The sequence below is a fragment of the Sparus aurata genome, chromosome 1, assembly GCF_900880675.1.
Source record: "Sparus aurata chromosome 1, fSpaAur1.1, whole genome shotgun sequence".
Classification (NCBI taxonomy): Eukaryota; Metazoa; Chordata; class Actinopteri; order Spariformes; family Sparidae; genus Sparus; species Sparus aurata.
The window spans coordinates 7,282,259-7,292,142 of NC_044187.1; the positions used below are offsets into that span (position 1 = coordinate 7,282,259).

The 9,884-nt window shown below is 43.3% G+C and overlaps 1 long non-coding RNA gene across 1 annotated transcript; it reads right to left on the reverse strand.

Annotated features, from left to right (window-relative positions):
- Positions 1-837: 837 nt before the first annotated feature.
- LOC115580092 (uncharacterized) lies at positions 838-1,734 on the reverse strand. Its single transcript, XR_003983817.1, has 3 exons — positions 1,511-1,734; positions 1,098-1,222; positions 838-972 (listed from the first exon to the last, which is right to left on the reverse strand). It is a non-coding gene; the product is annotated as an uncharacterized LOC115580092 (long non-coding RNA).
- Between the last annotated feature and the right edge of the window lie 8,150 nt (positions 1,735-9,884).

The window sequence follows — 9,884 nt, forward strand, 5'->3', positions numbered from 1 at the left end:
AACTTGCAGGTGAAAAATGACGCCATGTCCTGTTTTTCCACCAAGTACTTTATGTTTTTCAGCTGTGTCAGTTTATTTGTCCATGTGTTTGCTTGGTTGGGTGGTTTGTCAGCAGGATTACACAAAAAACTTGAATGGAGGACCGGTATCAGCCCAGAAAAGACTCTATTCATTTTGGTGCAGATCCAGATGAAGCGACGGGTCCATTAACGTGCTCTTACTTCTTTTAAACATCGCAAAATAAGCCGCTTTTCACCATTTTGTCAGTTTCTCAAGGAACAGTGGGTGAAATGGGATCTTGATGAAAAAACAGGCATATTTTCCTCAATCTAGGTCAATGTCTGATGTAGACACCTTGTCAGAAAAACTTCTCCTTAAACTCTTCCGCACCTCTTCCTCTTCCTCAGCCCACCCTTCATGCATCCCTCCCTCTGATTGGCCGCCTGCCCCTGTCAACTTTCACCACCTGTAAACCTTTTCTTATTTCACTGTTTTCTCAGATCAGGCGCCCTCTGATCTCTTCCCCTGAAGCTGCGTCATGTCTCGGATTCGCTGGATGGAGACATGCTTGATGTTTAATCAGCTACATTACTACCCACTCACACAACGCGCTCTCTTTGTTCTGTGTTGTTCGTCCCCGACCGACTCGCAGCCCTCGTTGCATCTCCTCTCTTGCCTCCCCCCCTCACATTTCCTCCCTCCTCCCTGCCCTCCCCCCCCTCGAGACCTCGTGGCTTTGAGCTGTTCGTGTTTGTCAGGTCCATTAAGACGAAGGCGCGGCGGAGGACGAGGGGGGAGCGGCCCCGACGTTTGACCCACTTTGCCCTCCCTGTCACTGGGCGGCCGTGGCAGAGCCCTCCGGGAGGTTCTGGATGTCTGCCTGGGTCTTTGCGGCGTGCGCCTGCCTAGACAGTAATTGGCTGGCTCCGAGCTCCACAATGGGGCCCTCTCCTGACAGCTGGTGGGTGGATGCTGCACACCAATTAGAAAAACAGAGAGAGACACAGGGTGAGAGAGCGATGTGCACTGTTTGTGTGATTACACGACAAAGTGAGAGATGATGAAATAGTGAAGAGACAAGAGAGCACGGTTTGTACCTTTACCCTTCCAAATCCATGCTGGTTGATTGCCACAAGTGAGAAACTGACAGGTGCACGGAGACGATTCATATACAAAATGCCTGCACACACACTTATTTTCTCTCCAGGGCAGTAAAGTTCTTCTGCAAGTACATAATATTTTTTCTCACTGAGGACTTTTCAAAGCACAAGCAGCAGAATTTGCTGGCACTGACACAGTGAATCTCACACATGATAAAAGGGAAACAATGTGACAATTTTAGTTTGAGATGTTCAAAAGTTGACTGAAATTAACAATAATATAGGAAAAAATATGTTTTTTATCTGAAGTTAGCATGCTAGCCAGCTAGCCCCGGCCCATACTGTCTTGAAAAAACACTGGAGGTGGGCACTGGGTTCGCAAACGCTGGGTTTGATGATGCATGACATACCTCCTGCTCCTCTCCCGCTTCATAGCTCTAGTCCTTGCAGTCAAAGTCTAAGTTAAATCCACTGCAAATCACTTCAGTACTGTTTACCCTGTCGTCAAACTGTGTTGGTACGTCACTGTCCGGCCTTGCTGACCTGGAGGCTGCCAGCGTTCCCCACCGATTCCCCTTTGCCCTGATGTTCAAATGTTCTTGTGCTAGCGGTGTGAACACCAACACTCCCCTGAGCTCCCAGTCCGGCTTAGGCGTGCTAGCCGCATGACTTGGGAAACCAACTAGCTAATGGCAGCTACAATAAGGGGTGGCTACTACTGTGACACACTGCCCCCTATTTGTTTGGAGTATGAATGTAGCTGGTGACCATTTCCTAAATAGTGTACCTTTTTAAAGACAGACATTAAAGACACAGGTTGAGTGTAGAATGGAAAAAGAAACAGCTTAGGGAGAGAACAAACACAGATGATACTAATTTAACTATGAGAGTGAAAATTGGTACTGTAGCAGTGATCATGAAAGTCCAACCTTAGTTAAACCATCCTAGAAGTGAATCATCTAAAAAATAGTGAAGAAATAACACAGCAAGTTAAAAAAATCCGGATCTCCTGTTGCTTCTGATCGTCAGATGTGGTTGAAGGGTGTTAAATTTGGACGATTTGAACAGAATATATAAATCTGTCACATCTTGTACATCGCCTTTATTTGTCTTTAGGACCTGCAATCATCAATATGAGAACACATATTCCTCAGTCCCAATTTAATGAAAAGATCTTACGATGGAGAACGTGTTTAAATGTGTGTACTTTTTTTCGCCAGCTTCTTGGATTCGATGTAGCAAATCATCTGCATGTTAAATATTTACAGATGTTTCTGGTTCAGATATCGTCGCCTGTGGGGAAAAAAAACCCCCAAAAAACAGAGCCGGAGATCAGCTCCAAATAGAAAGATTACAAATATGATAACGACTACATAAGACTGTGCAACATCTGCACAGAACAGTTAAACACATCCAGTGCTTTCACAAGTGTCATTAAGAATGTAGTCTACGATCCCCTGCAGCCAACATGATATCTGCTGGTGTAAACCTTGTTCGCTGCCAGAGAAATGTGAATATCCGTGGCAGTTCTTCCCACGAAGAAACCCTGAGAGGTATTCTACCCGACATAGAACGTGTGGGCCTGACAGTATTTTCTTGCCCTGTCTTTGTACAGCCTGTCTGAGGAGTAACCTGGAGAGGTGGATAAGAAAAAAATCATGAATTTTTACTTTGTTTTCTGAAAACAACACACAGACAGCCTCAGTCAAACATTTTCAACAACTGGGCTCATTGGCAGATCCTCCTTCAACAGTGGAGGGTTTGGCGTGTGTTTTGGGCTCCCAAGAGGGCACTTTAGCGAGCGTTTGGCTCCCAAGAGGGCACTTTAGCGCACGTTTTTGGCTCCCAAGAGGGCAATTTAGCGCACGTTTTGGGCTCCCAAGAGGGCACTTTAGCAAGCGTTTTGGCTCCCAAGAGAGCACTTTTGCTGACGTTTTGGGCTCCCAAGAGGGCACTTTAGCGTGCGTTTGGGCTCCCTAGAGGGCACTTTAGCGTGCATTTTGGCTCCCAAGAGGGCACTTTTGCGCGCGTTTTGGGCTCCCAAGAGGGCACCTTAGCAAGCGTTTTGGCTCCCAAGAGGGCACTTTTGCGCGCGTTTTGGCTCCCAAGAGGGCACTTTAGCGCACGCTTTGGGCTCCCAAGAGGCTCTTTAGCTCGCGTTTTGGCTCCCAAGAGGGCACTTGTAACACATTTATAAACAGGAACATGCGTTGAATGATCATAATTTATGCAGCAACTGAGAGAAAATGATGTTGAACGGATAAATAAATCTTTGTAACTGAACTCAAATAATGTTTCTGTGATCCCATGATAAAAAAAGAAAAGTGAGCGTTGCCGTTGGAGAATGAAGAGAAGCGAGTCTTAACATACCGGTAGGACTGCCATCTGTACATACAGTGAAGCATCATGACAACACTCACAGTCAGAAAAAAGTTCTTCCCAGAAGGAGTGTATCCTGCCACTGAGGAGCTCGTCGCACTTCAAAGTGGGAAAGACACTTTTTTTGCATGGTGCAGGCAGACACCGCACACAACTCTCAGTGAAGTCGCTCCCTGCAGACACACTGTTTTCTGTCACCGAGGACCTGAGATGCATTTCCAAGCAGACTTTGTGTTTCTGCACACACACATAGTCACACACACACACAGTCATGCAGCAGCTATAATTGATTACTCAGCCTCCCTTTGTTCTCATTCGTCCTCTCTGATGTGTGTGTTATAGATCTGAATCGCTGCTTTAATCTCCGACTAAATTCCCATTTTTCTCTGATGTAAAGCTCCGGTCTGCTGCGCTCAGAAAGAAACAGACTTCGACATTGCACTGTTGCCGAGTTGCTTTGTGATCATGTGGCATGATACGGATTCGAGAGCACGTGACTCTTATCAACACGCCAGAAGTCTTCTCAGGAATGTGAGAGGGTGGAAAATGCAGTTGTGTTTATTTCCACTGAGCTGTGTCATTACTTTTCCCTTCATTCAAGAGTTAAGAGAGTCGTTAATGTTGACAATAGTTATTGTTTTATCTACATCATACAGCTGCACATGCAGGCTCAACCAAGAATGCAAAAAGCACTAGCTGACAAACAACTTTTACTTAATAACCTTTGGACAAGTTCTGGTTTCGTTGCCACCTCACCTTACATGTATAAGAGGTTAAGTGAATAACATTGGTCATCTCGATACAGTACGTCATTCTGCTGGGAAGCCTCGGGTCCTGGCATTCATGAGGATGCTAAGTGATGCACCACAAGTTCTAACTTTATATTTCTGTACGTTTTCTGTTTCTCTCTTATCACAAAACTGTGTTTATGCTCTGGCTAGGTTTTAGCACATAACCACTTGGTTAGCGTTAGAAAAATATCATGGCTCAGCTTAAAAAACGGGTTTTGTCGCCACAAACATGGCTGGAAATTGTCCCCAGGTCTCTTGAGTTGAGAAACTGCTCAGGAAGGGCCCAAAACAATGTGATAAAAAAGCTTAAGGCATCGACTTGGCCTCCAAATTTCCCCAGATCCCAATATGATCATGCATCTGTGGGACTTGCTGGAAAAAAGTCCAATGGAGATCCCACCATGGATCTGACTTCAAACTGGGAACCACTAGGGACCTCTTGAGGTGTCCTGTGGAGTCTGGCACTAGGTTGTTGGTGGTGTAACCTTTGTGTCCTGTGGGTTAAGAGGTGGGCCTCCATGGATTGGAGTTATATCAGCATGATCAACAAATGCTTGATCGGGTCGTGAACTGGTAAATTTGGAGGACAGGTTGACCACTTGAGAGTTTCTCTGGCCATCTGGATGGCTGTTTCCCTGACGGATCGATTTGGACTGCAATATCGTTTGGGTGGGTGGTGCAGGTCAAGCGTTATCCATTTGCATGCCACGTCCCGGCAGAACATAACAAGATGATCAATGTAACTCACTTCAGCTTTTAGAGCTTTTAATATTGTGGCAGATGGGCGTACATTTGGATGAGAATCTGTCTGTGTAAAACAGGAAAATTAGAAACTGAGTCCAGGTCAAAATGTCGGGAGTTATGTTTAGAATCAATCGAAGTGTTAAATATGGTTTAGAAAAAATCAATGATTGACAACATGGAATAACTAAACTGCATCATTTTAAGAGCAGGTGTCACATTTTCAAAAGATTTCTGGAATTAAACCCTGGCAGGAGCGTCTACTGACACGTGCTTCTGGCTCTGGCAGCTGGTGTTAATAAATAACAAGGGCAGCAGTTTCTGGAGTCGTTTTTTGGATCTGAATTTAAAGTGAGAGAATAAGCCTCTCATTTAAAGTGGAGGACTTCATTAATAATCATCAGTTTTACAGTATTTTGAAAGTTACACCACATGGACTGGTTGTCTGCAAGATTTAACACCTCCAGGCGTTAATTTCCAAGTACTACAAAAATGCTGTCTCCTGGGATGCATTAATTATAATAAGATTGTATTTCGACAGTCAGATTTAGATGCTCAAGTTAATATGAAGCTATAAAAACATGTTCAATGAAGGTCCACTCTCCACTATACTGTATTACTGTAGACTGTGCGGTGTTATGTCAGTCCACAATCCCAGTTTTTCACTTTACTTTATTCATTATGATGTTTCTTCGAAGCCAAACCACATCTGTATTTGCTTTATGGTCCTTCGACTCCCTCACACACCAATTCTTTAAATTTGTGGACCTGTTCCCCATCCTTCCCAAATCCCATGAACTTCATGTAGTAGTAGTGGTTGTACAAGTTACTACACTTGGCTTGCAGTGACAAGTTTCAACATGTCAATAAACACAAGTTCAACACACTGATATTACTGAAGACAACCAAATCGCCACAATACATGTTAGCAAACGTACTTTTTCTGCAAACCATGGATGGCGAAACTTTCTTTTCTTTATGTTACAACTTTCCGTTTATTAAGGGTTCAATTTTAAATTTGATGTCCTGACAGCAATTTGCTTTGGTTCTCTGGTTTGGTTAGGTTTAGGCAGCAACACAGCTGGAAACTGACGTCTAAATGTTCAGTGGTTTCACACTCGCGAACGCCATCAAAACTGTAAGATGTAAATGGAAACACTGTCTTGATTAGTGGTCTCTTGCTTGGCAGCGAGCCTAAACTGTAACGCCACCTCCATCACCTCCACATATTCGAACGCTGTTGATAGACTTAGACTTAGACGACTTTATTAATACTTTTGGGAGGTTCCCTCAGGGAAATTGAAGCTCCATGTCACATACAGCACTGTTACAAAAATATACAGCATCAAGAAAGAATAAACACCAAAGTACCCGACACCCATATAAAGATATAAAATAAACATAATATACTATACATAGACAAATGTATATCATACATATAACACGTTAATATATGTACATACAAAATATACATATAAATATACATATAAAATAAATGTACATAAATAAATAATAATAACACTGTAAGAATAGAAATATATGTATGTGTGTGTGTGTGTGTGTTTATTATATATATATAAACTGTATGGTTATGTTATTATTGCACATGGTTATTGTACATGGTTATTTTATGTTGTTTGTTGTGTGTTGTGTGTGTATTCTTAATTTGCAGATCAATAAAAGGCCAACATTTTATTGTGGCAACTGGGCTGTTCAAATCCATCAGTGATTCAGACAAGCATAAAACCCTGTCTTGGACCAACAAGCCACAACAACTATGTAAGGACACTCCCAGGCTATGTAAGGACACTCCCACACTATGTAAGAACACTCCCACACTATGTAAGGACACTCCCAGACTATGTAAGGACACTCCCACACTATGTAAGGACAGTCCCACACTGTGTAAGGACACCCCCAGACTATGTAAGGACACTCCCACACTGTGTAAGGACACCCCCAGACTATGTAAGGACATTCCCACACAATGTTTAAAACCCTGCAACTCCCCTCCAGTTAGTTAGAACTGAAGAAGCCTTTTAGTTGAGAGGTGAAACTTATTCATGACACTGAAACAAGTCCAGTTTCCTACAATACAGCACCTAGATTTACCATGACCTGGATGACTGAGAGCCTTCATCAACATAAAACCTTGATGAAAGTCTTCTTCATCAACCTCCTTAAGTAAGCCTGAGGAAATCAAAGATTCACAAGTAACAAATAAATTACTAGATTTTTTAAAATTCAGGCAGCAACACCATAAAACACCCGAAAGAAGTGAATTCCTCTTTGTGCTGCTGTGGTTTTATTGGACTTTAAGTGCCCAACGTTCAACTTAAATGCACATGTCCAACAATAAACACAACAAAATGGATTCTTTTCTTTTTTTTTACATTTTTTTTTTTACATTTTTTTGACAGCAACAGTAGGCTTTTAGGTGCTTTTATCATCTAGAGAGCAAAAAGAGAACACTGAGTCAGGTTTAACAAAAAAAATAATAAAAAATTCAGATGAGGCACTCAAGGTGACCATGATTGCATAAAAGGAAATTTCATATCCAGCTGAATAAAAAAAAAGGTCAGAGCGAGAAGCACTCAGAACTGTCATCATTTATTTTTTTCTGATCTGCGTAATTACTTTCTACCTCTCAGTCTGAGTGATGTACGTGTTTGCTGTTCTTTTCTCAGCAGCGAAAAAGTGTCAAAGTTTTTGCACTTTCTCCCACTTTGTCAACATTTTACTTTACAGTGCCCTTTGTTATCTATTCGTTTTCCATTTTTGTAACTTCTTGCGCTGAACCTATATAAATGTTGCCTCACCACCTTGTGCTCAAAGGATTGTTTCCGTATTGTTCATAAAAGAGCTGAGCAACTCTCGTAATTTAGCATTTAGGCAGTAAAAAACACCATGTGGCTACGCAGGCTTCAGATGTGTTCTGATAATTCAGTCCAATGGTGAGGCAAATGTCTCCGTGATGGTGGACTGGCTCTGTTTTTTTCTATTGCCATGAAGGCTAATACACAAGACACAATTAACTCTCTGGTAGTGGTGTGCAGACTTGATGAGCATCAACACTTTCAGTCCTAAAAGTTTCTGTTCTAGGACCGATTCTCATGTTTAAAGATCAATATTTAAACTCAGGTATGTTGGGGAAATTTGTATTCTACCATCAAAAGGGACACAGTTGAAAGTAATTGACATCGAAACAGCGAGGAGGCTTTATGTGAAGCGTGTGTGGCAACACCCCAAACCTTGTTAACCATCAGAGATTTAATCAACACGGGATATGATGAGGTTAAGCAGTGGATCTGAGGAAGAGGAGAGGAAATGTGCTGCTGGGGCGAGACGGACTTCCGTCACTGAGTCCTCTGGCCTTTCAGCTGCAGAGGAGCTAATAGCAAGGTTTATCACTGTCCCTGACTGTGGGAGAGTGATTCACGTCTGTCTAGACTTCAGTTTGTGTGTTGATGTTCAGCCAACGGGAATTCCCTGCATTTGTACACCTACGGGACGCCGTTTTATTCAGCTGTCGTTCAAAGTGTCGGTATGTTTTTTTTTCTGGGGGGGTAAAATGATAAAGTTTATCAGAGTCGTACACCCACAGCAGAACTCTGCAGGTGAAGCGCAAGTCACACTCCTCCTCTGTAAATCTACACTAATGTAGAATAGAAGGCATGCAGGAATCTTTTTTTAAATGTGTAATCAAGGTGACACGCACTCAAATGATGAAGCTCAAAGGCTGTGATCATTCATTCCCGAGTTGAGAATATAACTCTGGATGTGTCAAGATTCTCGCCGAAAGTCAGCATGATATTTTAATAATGAAAGATCCTCACCGACCGCCGACTGGGCGGCTTGAAACAAGGTGACACGGCATGTTTTATACAGCGGGCGGCGTGAACAAAAAGTGAGCAGCTTGGGATTGGACTCCACATCGGAGTAACAAAACGCTCACACACACGCTGGTGTAGGAACGTGTGTGTGTGTGTGTGTCCGACAGTGTACCTGCTTAAATTGAAAATGTAAGCAACGAGGACAAGCCGCTCCGCTGCTCGTACTGCTGCTGCGGCATCACTCAGCCAGAGCCCGAGGCGACAGAGAAGGAAGTGAGAGGAGGATAGAAATAAAAGAGAGAGAGAAAGAATGGAGCCACACAAATGAAATCCAAAAAAAAAGCCTTTGCATACTTTGTTATTCCTCCAAACTCGTGTCAGAGGTCAGAATGTCTGTTTTTTTCTACATTAATATGGGAACTGGATGCATTAGATGAATACATTTAGAGCCGCCAGAAAGCAACGGCACAACAATACTACATATTAAAGAGTGTACCCGGGCGGCAGCTAAGACTCTGGAGCTTTTCTTCCTGCTCTGCCTGAATGCCAAGTTGCTTCAGGAAGTGGGCGAGGGCAGTCTATTCCCCCAAAATAAGTTCTGCCAGAGGCTCGGTGACGACTCGCAGGGGTGGTTTTGGAGCAACTGTAGCTGTCTGACACGGCGAGCCAAACATGCACAATAAGTAGTTTGTTGTTCTGAGCCATTTCCTACAGACTTGTGGTAAGTCCTCAGGATTGCACATCATTTCATTCAGCGCAGAGTTTCTTAAGAGGGGGGAACAGGACTGGACCGTCTCGTAATGTCCCTAACACAATGCCTTTTAGGTGGAGCCTTTTATTCAGGAGGAGACTGGGTAAAAGTGCGCGCTAAAGTGCCCTCCTGAGAGCCAAAACGCGCACTAAAGTGCCCTCCTGAGAGCCAAAAAAGCGTGCCAAAGTGCCCTCTTGGTTGGCAAAACACACTAAACTGCCCCCTTGGCTGGTCAGAACATGATAAACTGCCCTCTTGGGAGCCAAAACACGCGCTAAAGTGCCCTCTT